This window comes from Panthera leo, chromosome B4, assembly GCF_018350215.1.
Source record: "Panthera leo isolate Ple1 chromosome B4, P.leo_Ple1_pat1.1, whole genome shotgun sequence".
Taxonomy (NCBI): domain Eukaryota; kingdom Metazoa; phylum Chordata; class Mammalia; order Carnivora; family Felidae; genus Panthera; species Panthera leo.
Window position 1 is genome coordinate 126,408,082 of NC_056685.1, and position 14,798 is coordinate 126,422,879.

General features: G+C 50.4%; 1 protein-coding gene across 1 annotated transcript in view; it reads left to right on the forward strand.

Moving 5' to 3' along the window:
• The window catches only part of BTBD11 (BTB domain containing 11), a 313,797-nt gene that overhangs the window by 149,100 nt on the left and 149,899 nt on the right, over nucleotides 1–14,798 (forward strand). The gene's annotated exons all lie outside the window — the stretch shown is intronic.

The window sequence follows — 14,798 nt, forward strand, 5'->3', positions numbered from 1 at the left end:
GAGAAAGCACATTGTGGCTCTGAATTGGGGAACATGTCCACCGCTGATCCAGCCTCCGGGTGCTGGAAGGAATGACCAGCCCAGAACAGATAGAGAGTCCACATTGCCTCTCTGGTTGGAGGGAGTAGGAAGGGGAAGGTCCTTCACGGGGAATTTGGGGGTGCTGCTGCCAGAAGCAGGGGGAGTAGACACTGGGTGGACCAGAAGGACACATGGCCACCACCCCCAGCTGGTAAGCATCCTGCCTTTTCCACTCTGCCACAGCCTCCTAAGGCAGAGCTGCTGCCTCTCAAGGTCCCACCCTGGTCTTGTCACCGGCCCAAGAGAACAAGAGGTGGGGGAGAGCTGGGAGACGATGGCCCAGGGCTGAGAGCTCAGCCCAGTGACTGGCCAGTGACTCAGAGGTGGAGGACAGAAGAGCCTGGGTCCAGGACTTGGGAAATGACTTAATGCCCTTAGTGCCTTCCCTCTGGTAAATATGAATAGCATGCACATTGCCTTCGTTAGTTCCCACTCCAGGCCACGGGTCGAGTGTAGGGTATCTCCTCCCTGAGACTCCCCACGCACACACACCCCTTACCTCCCCACGCCCCACCCCCACCCCGAGCTCCCTCTGATGCTTACTTTAATCCCATTTCATCGTAGGGCACATGGAGGGGGGGGGTGTGGAGAGGATGGCTCTCACCATATGGATGCCTTGGCCCCTGCTTTTGCCAGGGACCAGCAGGTTGTCAGACCCTGCACAGCAGACACTCCCTGGCCCTTCCCAGGCACCCCCAGCCTCTCTCCCTGCAGTCTCCTCCTCTTCCCCAGCAGATCTCTGGAAACTCCTTTACTGGCATCAGCTAAAAGCTGAACAAGCTTGGTTGGTCTGATTCCAAACTGCTTTCCCAAAGCTCTTTCCAGATATAGACAAGATGGCTGGTTAGATGGACCCAGGCTGTTTCTTTTTAATCCAACACACACCGTGAATATCGAGTGTGCCTCTTGTAGAGAACCATCTGGAACTCCTTCCGTGGGTGTCCATTGAGTGCTTTCTCTGTGCCATCCACTATTCTGGGTGCTGACGATGGCGAAGGAGACACAAGAGACAACCACCCCTGCCTTCACGGAGCTAACTGTGAATATGTAAGAAGTCCAGCAGATAGTATGTCAGATCAGAAAAGCTCACTGGGGAGAAAACAGCATGGGTTGGGGGACTGAGAATGCCAGGGGCAGGGGCTGTGGCTTCTGCCAGGAGTTCCAGAGCCTCCGAAAATGTGGCATTTGCAGGGACACCTGAAGGAGGGGAGGGAGAGAGCAGGAGATGTCCAGGGAGAGGCTCCAGGCAGAGGATGGGTCCAGGTCTCGCCGGAGGGTAAGCCGAAGGAGGAGTCTACCTGCACGTTCAAGGAGAAGTGAAGGGGCCGGGTCATGGTACATGGAAGTGGTCCAGCTGGGAGGGAGATGGCGGACGAGCCCCAGGGGTCGTGGACCCCCACACACCCAGGCATTGTGAGGACTTCAGCCTTTACCCCAGTGTGGCGGGGGCACTGGAGGCTTTTGAACAGAGAAGGGACCTGAGCAACTTTTTTTAAAGACAGAATCACCTCGCTGCTGCGTGGAGAATAGAGCCGGGTGGGGGAGGGAGCAGGGATGGAAGCAGGGAGACCACTCCTGGGGCCATGGCAATAGTCCCAGTCAGAGATGGATGGCGACACCAGGGTGGTGGCAGTGGGGATTCTGAGCTTATTCTGAAGAAGAGGCAACAGACAGATTAGATGTGGATATAAGAGGACCGAGGAGTTGAGGATAGGCTCAGGGTTTGGGCTGGAGCACTGGAAGCACAAGGAAGACGCTGGAGGAGATTTGGGGCAGCCATAGGTCAACAGGTCAGTGTGGGACATGTTCAGTGTGAGATGCCTTTAACAGCAAGTGACGATGTCCGGTGCATATCCACCGAGGCGAGGAAGCCTGCGGGAGGCGTGCTCTAGGGGTTACAGAAATACCTTCATACACGTTCTCTCCTTTAATGTGTACAAGAACCATAGGCTGGTAGATTAGATTATGCCCATTTCAGAGATGAGGAGACTGAGGATCACGGGGTAAGTAACTGGCCCAAAGTCACAGGGTGTACCTATGGCAAAGCAGGCCCAGCCCCTCTGATTTCAAATCCATTTCCTCTTTCCTCTCCACATGCTGCTCCCCCAGGATTTCAAGAGATTTGAAAACTAGTGGATGGGGTGCCTGGGTGGCTCAGTCAGTTAAGCCTTTGACTTCAGCTCAGGTCATGATCTCATGGTTTGTGGGTTCGAGCCCTGCATCGGGCTCTGTGCTGACCGCTCAGAGCCTGGAGCCTGCCTCGGATTCTGTGTCTCCCTCTCTCTCTGCCCCTCCCCCCACTCAAGCTCTGTCTCTGTCTCTCTCATAAACAAAATAAACATTAAAAAATTGAAAAAAAAAGCTAGTGGAGAAACAGAAAACCAGTGAACGCTATCACCTTTGTCCCCACTAAGGGAGGAGAGTCCCCATCTGCAGCTCCAAACCCCAGTCCTAACCTTGCCACTGCTGTGTCCCAGGCAGGCAGGGGCTGTGGGGGACAATGGCACAGGTACCACTCCCAAGATCAGAGCAACAGGGCCATCTGGTTCACGTGATGCTTTTTCTTTCATGCCTCTTTCTGCTGGCTCTCTGCCCTTTGCTTCCTAAGAGGGACCTCTTTAGGGGACCCTGGGTGTATCTGTCTGTGTGCATCTGTGCGTGTTTCTGCACCTTGGAGGCCAGAACAATGAAAACAGGTGAATGTTTGGACTCGTAAGACGAATAACCCAACCTTGCAAATAAATCAGCTGTTCTACCAGCCCAAGGGGGGGATCCACCTGCAGGGCAATAAATGAGATCATTGTTTTCTTTCTTCTTTTTTTTCCCCCATGTTCTCTTGACATACAGCATAACTTTGTCTGGAAAGCGATGTTTCCAGGACTGCACAAAACTAGGGATGAAATTATTTTCATGAAAGAAAACTCTATCTCTGTGGTTAATCTGAAGAAATGACTTCATATATCCATTTGACTCCTTCAGTGTTTCTCTGATGCATGCCTAGTGGCAGAGTCTTTCTGATTTGTGTTCTCAATAGCAGAACACGTGAGCTGTGGAGGGGACAGATGTCCAAGCCTGGAGCAGGAAAACTACCTGGTTGGGAGTTTGTGCGGAGGGCAGAAAGGTAACCAAGATTCTCGGATGCTCAATAATGTGCTTGACATGGCTCCTTAGTATCCATTGCCTCATAAAATCCTTACAGCAACCCATTTTACAGGTAAGAAACTGGGGTTCAGGGGGGAGCCCCGGTCATGCTCCAAAGCCCACGTTTGTAAATTCCATCCTGGCCACACGGACAACATTTGAAAAGTCTACCCAGGTGTGGGGTCAGGGGACACAGTGAGGGCCCTGATGCTGACAGACATGGGCCTTAACACACCAGCCCAGCCTTTCCTGGTAGAACCCATGTAAGGGTCCGGTGACCCAACTGGGACACGAACGGCTGCGGGGGGGAAAGGGGGGCAGGTTCAGAGCACCAGCGTCTGTCCTACCTCCCTCCTCAAGGTGGCACACATTGAGGACTTCTGGAAGAGGCAGGCTTTGTGCCGTCCAGAGCTGCCTCTTCTTGAAATTTCTTGGCCCCCAGGAATGTCAGTCAGGAGGGGAAGATGCTGGAATGCTGTCTCTGACATGGGCTGGGATGTAGCTGTGCTGTCTCTGCCTCTTTGTCTCTCTGTCTCTCTATCTCTATGTCTCTCTCTCTCTCTCTCTCTCTCTCTCTCTGTCACACACACACACACACACACACACACACAGCTTTAATAAAGGGATGATTATCTGTGCATTAATTTCCCCTCTAGTTAGTCTTAAGAAGTTTTAAAGAAATGTTTACAACTTCGCTGTGGAAGAGCCTGAGGATCAGTTCTGCACCAAAACAACAACAACAACAACAACAACAACAACAACAACAACAACAAAACCCAAAAGCATTAATCTAAAGGACGATGGCATATTAAAAATATGACGTATTTATCTGCCATAAATACGGGTTTGTGTCCCCTTAATCCTCTTAACTCAGAGGTTGGCAAACTATGGCCTGAGGCCTTGTTTTTGTAAATAAAGTTTTATTGGAACAGAGCCATACTCATTCAACAGCAGAACTGAGTAGTTACCACTGAGATTATATGGCCCACAAAAGTGAAAGTATTTACTGTCTGCCCTTTATAAAAAAAAGTTGGCTGATCTGTAACACACACACTCTCTCTCTCTCTCTCTCTCTCTCTCTCTCTCTCTAGCAAACTCCTGTGAATCCTACAAGATCCAGCTTAAGTAGTCTGTCTGCCAAGAAATCTCTTTAACCACCCAGGCCCAAGACAAAGCTAACCATATCCTTCTCAGGCCCCGCAAGGGGCTCCAAAGAGCAAATAGACATTGTTCGTGGAACAATGCATGCCAGACATTGTTCTAAGCATGTCACGTGCTTTATGATCACTATTTTACAGATGAGGAAACCAAGGCACAGAGAGGTTAAATGACTTTCCCATAGTCCCACAACTGCGAGTCGGAGTTTAGACCCAGGAAGTGTGTCTTCGGAGGTCAGTTTGTTCACCATGTTGCCACAGGTAGTTATTATCCCCATTTTACAGATGGAAAACAGAGACTCTTACACAGCGCGCATTCTGTTGTGTTATGATAAAGTACATCCAAGTCTATCTCTTCGCAGTTTTTCCTCGAGGGCAGAAACGCTCTTCCTCACCCCACACCCTAGTGCCTGGCACATAGGAGATGCTCAGGGACTAAACGTTAAGGTGGGAGCAACTTTCTGGAGCGTGAGCTCCTCGAGGCCAGGGAGGTCAGCATATATACCACTGGAGCTCCAGTGCCCAGCACTGAATTTGCCTCAAAGAAGTGGGTTCAGCAAATGGGCGAGAGAGGGGAGAGTTTTTCTGGGAATAGGAAGCCCTCCTCTGACTGCCTCTGCTCTTCCTCATTCTTCTTGGCTGGGAAAGGTTGGCCAAAGCTCTGTGCCAGGATCTGTTTAACTTGGCTGGGAGGCATTGCCAGGAGAAGGAAGGGATGTCACCTGCCGCGTTCGCTGGTGTTCAGACTTGGCCACATTTTCAAAGGCCTCACTGATTGCTCACGAGGAGTATGTCTGCATGAAATTCTGCCGGCACCAGGAAATATGTCGGCAGATGTAATTTTACTCCTTTCATTCCAGTGGGGTTGATCTTTGAGGAAAACCACTGATTGACAAAGACCCCGGCTACATTTTTGCAGTCACAAAATCCTGGTCATTGCCAGAAAGACTCAGGGATCATCTGGTCCATGAGAGGTAAAGGACAATTTTTGTTTAATCCCCAAAATAAAAATGGTGTTTGATCACCATCAGTTGAGTATCTGAGCAGCACCCAAAGGGTTACACAGATTACAAGGAGATGGGCATTCAGGGGAGAGGGGGCCTGCCCTTGGGCTGGCTGGGGCAAGGCAGAAAGACTTCTTGGAGGAGAGAAATTAGAGGCCAGCTCCTAGGAAGGCATGCAATTCAGTCAAGGAGAGGAGGAGGGACAGCATCCCAGGGCAGAGGTGGGAGATCAACGGTATGGTTCAGGTACAGGGGGCTGCCATCAATGAGACGCGTCTGGGGAGTTATAACTGGAAAGTACTGGGAGATTCAAGGGGGACAGGGAGGCCAAGAGCGTGGTTCCAGAATCAGACCTGACTTCAATTCTCCGCCACTACGTTTGGTGGCTGTATATCCTTGTCTGGCAACCTAAATCTCTTCGTGCTTGGGGGATGGTGGACATGGGCTATGACTCGTTTGGGGTCTTTCCTACTACGCAAGTTGTAGCTGTGTCAAAACTCATCCAGCTGTATGCTTAAAATGGATGTTTTGTGGTCAGTAAATTATTCCACAATATAGCTGATTTTAAAAGGAAAAGACCTCTTTGCGCCCCGATTTCCTCATCTGGTCATCCGTCTTTCATAGGAACAGTGTGAGGGTTGACCAGGACAATGCCTGTAAACCGCTTACCCCAGTATTGGCTCAGTGTCAGTTAGGAGTACTGTTATGTTATGCTTGTGTAGAACCTTAAAAGCAAAGCTGAACACTTTGAACTTGTGTCTGGTAGGCAGAGGGAGCCTCGAAAGCTTTCTAACCAGGGAAGAAATCAAAAGGTTTTTTGTTTAATTGCAGTAAAATAAACATAACATAGAATTTACCGTCCTAACCATTTCTAAAGTATACAGATTAGTGGCATTAAGTACATTCACAATGCTGTTCAATCATCACCGCCATCCAAAATTTTGTTTTTAAGAGAGGAATTGGGCGGGATGACCCAGAGGAGAGAGATACTCACGGGTGGCCCCTGGAGAGGTCATTGGAACTGTGCATGCGGGGATGTTACAGGGATGGAAAAAATACATAAGAGAACTTAGCACAGAAGAAACCATATGATTTGGTGAATAATTGTATAAGGAAGAAGGAAGCATCAAAGATGACTGTAATTTCCAAGAAGAAATAAAAGGAGGGGCCCCTGGGTGGCTCAGTCAGTTAACCAACCAACTTCAGCTCAGGTCATGATCTCACAGTTCATGAGTTTGAGCCCCGCATCGGGCTCTGTGCTGACAGCTCAGAGCCTGGAGCCTGCTTCAGATTCTGTGTGTGTCTCTCTCTGCCCCTCCCCCACTCATGCTCTGTCTCTGTCTCTGTCTCTCAAAAAAAAAAAAACATTAAAAAAAAAAGAAATAAAAGGACATCTCAAGCTCTCTTTGAAATACTTTTATTTATAGCATATTATTTGGCTTAAGATTCTGGCGGTCCTGATAACACAGAGCGCTGGTAAAAGTATGCTGAAGTTGTCACTTACGTATATCACTTGGGGTACAACCTTTAGAAAACTAATTTGGCAATACATGTTAAAAGCCTTTTAAAAAAATGGTTCTTATCCTGATCCAGTGCTCTGAATTCCCGGAATCCATCCTCAGAATAATCCAGACTTCAGAGAAGCTGTGTGTGGGTTGATATCCATGAACTTAATGTTGTTGGATTTTGAGTAATAGCTCCCAAGTGGAAGCCACCTGACTGTCTGTCCCCACCTAATGAAACAGTTCAAGGTTTTGAACCCTTAAAAATTTTTTCCTTTAATGTGTTGCAGGGCTCCATTGCATAGGGAGGTACCCTGAGGCATTTAAGTTATGCTTTGACAAACTATATTTGTATGCAACAATTAGGGCATAATTGGCCCTTTGCAAAAGTCCCCTCATAGGTGGATGGAGCTGTGTCCACAGACTCCTAATATCCTAATCTTGCCCTGGCTGCCCTGACATGACTGAGGGAGTGACCCCCAGATTCCAGTGACTGCAAGAAGGGAGCTGTTCTGTAGCCCTCCTCCACCTTCTCTGGCTTACTGTGTGAAAGCAGGCCTGCCTAGGGAGAATTTCCATGGCCAGTCTGTGCTCCTGAGAGGGCAGATATCGCGGGCAAATAGTGGACAATCCCATCCTGGGTGATAGCCCGACTGTCATCACTGAGACCAAAGGTGGTCCATGAAAAGGGTTGGAAGGAGCATCATCTATGCCCTTGGATAAGAATATTATTCCATCTGGACTGGGAAAATGGTGGCATAGCACTGCCTCCAGCTTTCTTAGGTGACAGGATCAGAAATGATAGTGTCAAGGGGAGAGGCATGTGGATATTCACCAGGAGGAAGCCAGCCCAGGAAGCTCTCACGCCCTTAGGAATTGAATTGGAACAAATGCCCAATAGGAGTTAACTACAAAATAAAAGTCCTTTTCCCTTGGTACATTTATAAAGTTTATAGAGCACTTTTACTTTCTTCATCTCTTTACAACAGTCCTGTAAGGAGGCTGGGCAGATGTGACTGGCCCCACTTCACAGAGGGAGAAACTGAGGCACAGTTGGGCAAAGCAGTTTGCTTTGTTTTCTTTTTTAATGTTTATTTATTTTGGAGAGAGAGCAAGCAGGGGAGGGGCAGAGAGAGGGGGGACAGAAGATCTGAAGCAGGTTCCATGCTGAGAGCAGTGCGGGGCTTGAATTCACAAACCATGAGATCATGACCTGAGCCAAAGTCAGATGCTTAACCAACTGAGCCACCCAGGCGCCCCAGCAATTTGCTTTCTTGACCTACAACGAGGATCAGGGGAGAAAGAGTGCTGTCATATGTTAGCCACTCAGTGTTTCTGGGACTGGGCTAGGAGCTTTTAAATAACTGCCTCACTTAAATTCAGTCTTTACAGCCACACTTGGCTATTGATAGCCCCTTTTGTAGATGAGGAAAGAGGCGCAGAGAGGCTCAATCACTGGCCAAGACCACACAGCTTGTGAGAGAGGCAGAGTTGGGATTAGAACTCAGATCTCCCTGGCTCCAAAGCCTGCTGGGGCCACACCTTTACAAGAGTCATTGACGCCTCTTAATAGAACTATACATCTGAGTAGGCAGGCCCCTGTGGCCAAGGAATCAGGTGCTCCCAAGACCGTGGAGAAGAAGACCAGCTCTCCACGCTTGTCATTTGTTCATAATACAACACGAAGAATAACCCCTTGGCTACATGCCTCAGCATGTCAGTGTCCTGTTGATGAGAGCAGGTGCACAGTCCTTGTCTTCACACCCTGTTCTTCAGGTCTGCTCACAACATTAATAAACCGGAGGGACTGTGGTGACAGAAGTGGGCAGTTTCCGCAGTTTCCTTTTAAAGGCAGTCATTCTTTCTTTCACAGATTCAATCATTTATTCATTCAACAAACATCAGCAAGATGTTTGGTTTTTTCCCCAGACCTTGAGCTAAGAACTGGAGCTGCAAACGGAATGGAACCCACTCCTTGCCCAACAGGTGGAATAGAGGATTAACAGTGAAAAACCGTTTCATGCAATGATGGGATGAGTCGTGGTGCTGTTGACAGTTGGGGTCCTGGGGCTTTGGCAGGAGAGGGCTGTAAAAAGGAGCAATTTTCTGAGGAGACTTTGTTTCTAAAGCCCTTGGATGAGAAATGAGATTTTGAGAGTAGAAAGAATCCCTTCTCCCTGCCGCCCCTCCCCCCCCCCCCACCCCCCGCTTTCTGGAAGCTTCCTTTCATGTCCACCTGTTCACACCTGCTAATATAATTCATTGACCATGCACCATCTTCTCATCTGAGAAATGGGGGTGATGCTACCAATTATCATGTGCCAGCCCTCTCCGTCTTACAGATGGGGCGGCTGAAGATCAGAGACGAGAGGGCCTGGCCCAAGGTGCCCTCGGGAAGGCAGGCAAAAGGGCAGGATGTTCACTCGCCTCATCCAGGCCCCAGAGGTGGCCTCTTTCCCACCAGAGCCAGTACCTCTCACAAGGCTAGTGGCACAGGTGCCCCCAGCCACAGTTTAGCCACAGTGGCCAAGCCCCACCCCCACCCACTTCCCCGTCCTGTGCGTCAGGCCCTCAGACTGTCCCCTGCCTCCCTTGCTGTCCTCTCTTCTTCCTCCCTCCTAGATGCTTCCCTCTCCCCACCGTGAGGTCTGCCCAGTCCTTCTGGAAGAAGCCAACCAACCACCCTCAACACAACCAAAGGAAACAGTGTCGCAGTTCAAGCTAGCCCCATTTGGGGACAGCCGCAGGGAAAAACCTTGTGCTGACTTCTCCGTTTATTTATTAGCTTTGTGCCCTTGGGCTGCCGACCGCCTTCCAGCGGAGATAACCCAGCCGAGGTCGGCTGCTGGTGCAGAGTAAGCTGAGAATCCGGAAGCAACTCCACATTACTAAGTGCCACCCAGCATCAGTGTTTAGTTGGTATTGTTTTCACAGTGCCGCTGTTAAGATCAAAATGATATCAGATAAACAGGAAGCACGTTAACCCCCAGGCAATGCTGGAGAGAGGAGCTCTGCTTCCCCAGGGCCAAGCAGGAGAGAAAAGAATTCTCTTCCTGATAGAAAATAGAGGGAAACGGCCAAGCGCTAGCCCAGAGGGGTAACCTGGGGCTTGAGGCAGCTCTTTGGGCCTCTAAACCCAGGGTCCCTGCAGGGAAGCCTGGACAGAAAGAGACAGGCAGGCGGGGCTGGCCTCGCCCTGTCCCTTCCCTGTCTCAGGTGGGTGGATCGATCATGCAGAGGACAGCCTCAGCCTGGAACAAGGAGGTGTTCTCCAGGCAGGACATCCCTAACGGGAAGGTCAGGCCAGAGCACGAAGGCAGACCCCTGGCACTTGTGGGCGGCATTTTCCCTCCAAGCAGAATCTGCATCCTCATCAGCCAAGCAGCCCAGAATGCTGGAAACTTCTCTCAGCCCCTGAGGCTAGCTTCTGTTATGGGGAAGGAAAGGGGTCTGGCATTTCTTGAGAACTTACTCCAAGCTTGGTGTCTTTACATAGTGGTTATGGTTTGAATTGTGTCCCCTCAAAAGTCCTAAAACACCCCCCCCCCCCGACCAGTACTTCAGAACGTGACCTTATTTGGAGATGGGTTTGTTGTAGAGGTAATTGGCTAAAGATGGGGTCATCCTGGAGTCGGGTGGGCTGCTAATCCAACATGACTGGGATCCTTACAAAAAAGGGGAACTTGAACACAGATGCACATGCACACAGGGAGAGCACGAGGTGATGATGAAAGTGATATTTCTCCATTCCAAGAATGCCAAGAAACCAGCAAATCACTGGAAGCTCCGGGAGAAGCGTGGGACAGATTCTTTGTCTTTGCTCTTAGAAGGTGGCTCGACCTGTTGAGTGTCTGACTCTTGATTTTGGCTCAGGTCATGATCCCCGGGTCGTGGGATCGAGCCCCATGTCGGGCTCTGCACTGAGTGTGGAGCCTGCTTGGGATTCTCTCTCTCTCTCTCTCTCTCTCTCTCTCTCTCTCACTCCCTCCCTCCCTCCCTCCCTCCCTCTGCCCCTCTCCCCTGCTTGTACTCTCTCTCTCCCCTAAAATAATTTATAGATGCATACATACATTAATAAATAAATAAGGAACCAACCTGCCAGCACTATGATCCCAGATGTTCAGCCTCTAGAACTGTGAGACAGTAAGTCTGTTGTTTAAGCCAGTAAGGTTGTGGTACTTTGTTATGACAGCCCCAGGACAGTAAAACCCGTATTTTACCTTCTTAGACCTCACAGCAAGCCTGCAAAGGGAGGTATTGTTATGCACACTTTACAGATGTAGGAATTGAGGCTCAGAGGGGTCAAGTGACTTGTTCAAAGCCACACCGTAATTAAGGAAAGAGGGCAGATATGAGCCCAGCCCTGTTTGGTTACAGGCACACACACAGATGATAGGATCTTGAGCATTGAATTCTGGATCTTGGTTGGAAGGAAAAGGGATCTGAGAAGTACTGTGAGATTCCCAGAAAGCACTAGGCATCTAGGCGTTCTGGGCCCTATGAATGAGTCCTGCCAAGTCCCTCCTTTCTCCCAGGATAGTGGGGGCTGGGCAAGAAAAGGCAGGACTAGCCCCAAGGGTTTCGAGCTGAGTCGCTGGTGAAGTGTCTGGGAAAGTCAGAGGTAGGGAGCTGACCAGACATCAGAGGGAGCCCCGTAGCCTGCTGACCGAAGGCCAGGGGCCAGAAGACTCTCCCAGCCCAGGCTGGGTGTGGCCAGGGAGCCGAGTGGCCCCAGCTCTGAGGCTTGACTTTGCAGGGGCCAAGAGCCAAGAGGTCATTGGGGTGTCCACCAGAGGCCTGGGGGAACCTTCCCCTCCCTCTCTTTAATGTTCTTCTTCTGCAGGCTTTCAAAGCCTGTGCCTCTCCCCCGCTGCTCTAGAATTGCCGAGGTATTCCCCATAGCCCTCCCGCTCCCCTTGCCCCCTCCCTCAAGCTTGAGCAGCTGTCCCCAGGCAGCACCCCCCTTTGCTCTGCACTGTCGCTCCCCCTTTCTTGTATCTGGTGCTGTCAGGGGAGTCTGCCTGTCCTACAGCAGGGCCCCAGGATCATTCTTAATCAAGGCACGGAAAGATGGCATCACAGTCCCCCTGGAGCCTGCAGAACAGGCCTTTTAAGCTCTGTCTCCTGCGGGGGGATCGTGGAGGACACAGGGGAGCTGTCACTAACAGAGCCAGGGAAACGACTAGATAGGGAGCAGACTGGCAGTCGCTTCTTAGGACCCAGGGGAAGGCAGGGGGCAGCCAGGACCCCCACCTGCCCCAGGGTCTTCTCTCTGAGGCATTTGGAAACTGAGGCTTGCTGTTCACAGGAATGCCACCCCCTCTCCCTTGGTGACTGGGAAGGGGGCGTGGATGGGGGACCTGCCATGTTTTGCCAGCAGCAGAGCTAAATTGCAGTTGAGGTAATTACATTTTGCCTTAGTCATGCCTCCCGCTGGACCACTTGGCCAGTGTCCGGCCTTCAGGGGGAAGGCAGGCCCACTTGTACTGGCTTAGCCACACTGTGGTGTCAGGTGCACCAGACTCCAGGCAGGCAGCAGTGGGGCTCTGGGGCCCAGCTTGGACTCCACACCCTGGGGGTGATGGGCCCGGGCACGCCAGCCCCACCTGGTGAAAGGCCCGAAGAGGGGGCAGCCAGGAGCCCCGTGGGCTAATCACAGCCATCCTGGGGCCCCATCCCTGCCAGAGGCCAGATGGGCATCAGAGAGGCTGGGACTGGCTGCCCCCTCAATGACCACCTACCTCCAAGGCTTAGCCAGGACCCCACAATCCCATCTCAGGGCCTCTCCTCCGTGAGTGCTCCCTGAACTTTGGAGAAGCCCTTCCTGTCCCCAGCTGGTGCTGACTCGTGGGCTATCTGTTCCTGACATCCATTTCCCACTGGGGAAGCCAGGGCAGCTTCTCACTGTGCCTGAGTCCTGGGTGTCTGGGTTTCTGGGCGGTTTTGCCCCGGACACATCACGCTCCCCTGCCTCTGTTTTCTTATCTGTAAGATGGGGATAATACCAGTGGTGACCTCCTCTGGTCACCGTGCAGATCCCACGAGATAAGACTCAAAGTATTTAGAATGGCACAGAGTAAGTATGAAATGACAGTTAATTGTAGCAGTGATGGTGCAGATGACTCAGTCCCCACAGTGCACCTGCTGCTACAGCTGCTGTTACTACTACAGTACTAATGCTACTACTGTTGTTATTATTGCTACTCTTAATTCCATTATTACTGCAGCCACTATCTGAGCTGGGACTAATACTCCCACTGGGATAAACACCACCCTGTAGGATATCCGTTATGGCTACCAAGTTTATAAAGCTTTGGAAACTTCAGTGGTCTCCCATTGAACTTCTAAAACGTTACTGTGGGGGTCAAGACTTTTCATATATAGTTCTGCATCTTGCCCCCCAGGCTCCTGTCTTCTCCTCGGGCACAGCCTCCTGCCCAGAATTTCCACCAGGAGTGTCCCCTCTACCCCTTTTCTCCCTCTACCTGGACCAGCTCCTTCCCCTTTTATTATTAATGCCCTTCCCTTTTTAAAATCGCACACTCCAAAAATCTCAGCTCAAATGTCACGTGAAGTCTTCCTTGGCTGGGGAGAGACCGAGATGCAAAATAGGAAACCACGTTTAATCAGAAATCAGGACTTTAGTGTCCACGATGGCAGCAAGAATGGAGGCAGGAAGGACTCCCAATTCAATGCTGAGAACTGGGGAGAAGCCAAATTAGGAACCTGAAGCAAGCCGCATCCTTCCTTCTCCTGGAAGTGGTTCATTCCCACCTCAACCCTCTGGCCCAGTGGGCAGGAGTGATTCCCCCTCCTCACGCTAGAACATGGAGCCTGGCCCTGCTCCGTAAGCCCCTCTTGTTTCCCTCCACACCAGGAGGGTCTGGAATCTCAGGCACATCCCCAAAGCGGAAGTCAGTCTCCATACAGAATCTGAGCCAGGGCCCACAAAAAATCCCTTCTTCAATGGGCTGCAAGGAACGAACACAAAGAGTGTTTCTAAAAATAAAATGACAGAGACCGTGATCTCGAGGCAAAGAGAGAAGTGTCTGGAAGAAGTGAGAAAGAAAATTATGAAAAATGGCATTCTTTGGTCATCTCTATTTCTGCATTAAACTCTGGAATTTACCTAGAGAGGAAAAAGTCAAGTTTCCTGATTGCAGACAGATCCTAAGATTTAAAGTGAGACTTGCTGTCTGGGCTTCTAGAAAGATAAGTGATGTTCACTTCAGAATGACTCCATCAGGCCCCCTGAGGAGCTTTGTAAGGCTCAGCCTTAAAGTTATAGGGCGCATCGGTCTCCTGTAGATGCTGTAACAAATCACAAGCTTAGTGACCTAAAACAACATAAGTTATTCTCTTACTGTTCTGGAGATCAGAGTCCAAACTGAGTCTCACTGAGGTAAAATTGAGGTGTCGTCAGGGCTGTGTTCCCTTCTGGAAGGTGTAGGGGAGAATCCCCTTTCTTGCTTTTTCCAGTGTCTAGAGGTTGCCCCCATTCCTTGGCTGGTGGCCCCTTCCATCGTCCAGACCAGCTATGGTCAGCTCAGTCTGTCGAGCACTGCATAACTCAGACACTGCCTCTTTCCATGTGTAGGACTCACATGAGTACGTTGGGTCCACCTAGATAGCACAGGACAGTCTCCCTATCTTAAAGTCAGCTGATTAACAACTTTAATTCCGTCTGCTACTTTAATCCCCCCTTCCCGTTCCCCCTCTCCCAGCCAGGTAATTTAACATGTTTGCAGGTTCAAGGGGATAGGATGTGAACATCTTTGGGGACCATTATTTTGCCTACCACACAATGTTAGGAATATAGGATTGCATTCTGATTTTTTTTTTAATCAGTAATTCATGCCTGGAATTGGAAGTGGCTTTCTATTACCCAGAAATGGGACTCAACCAACTTAGTG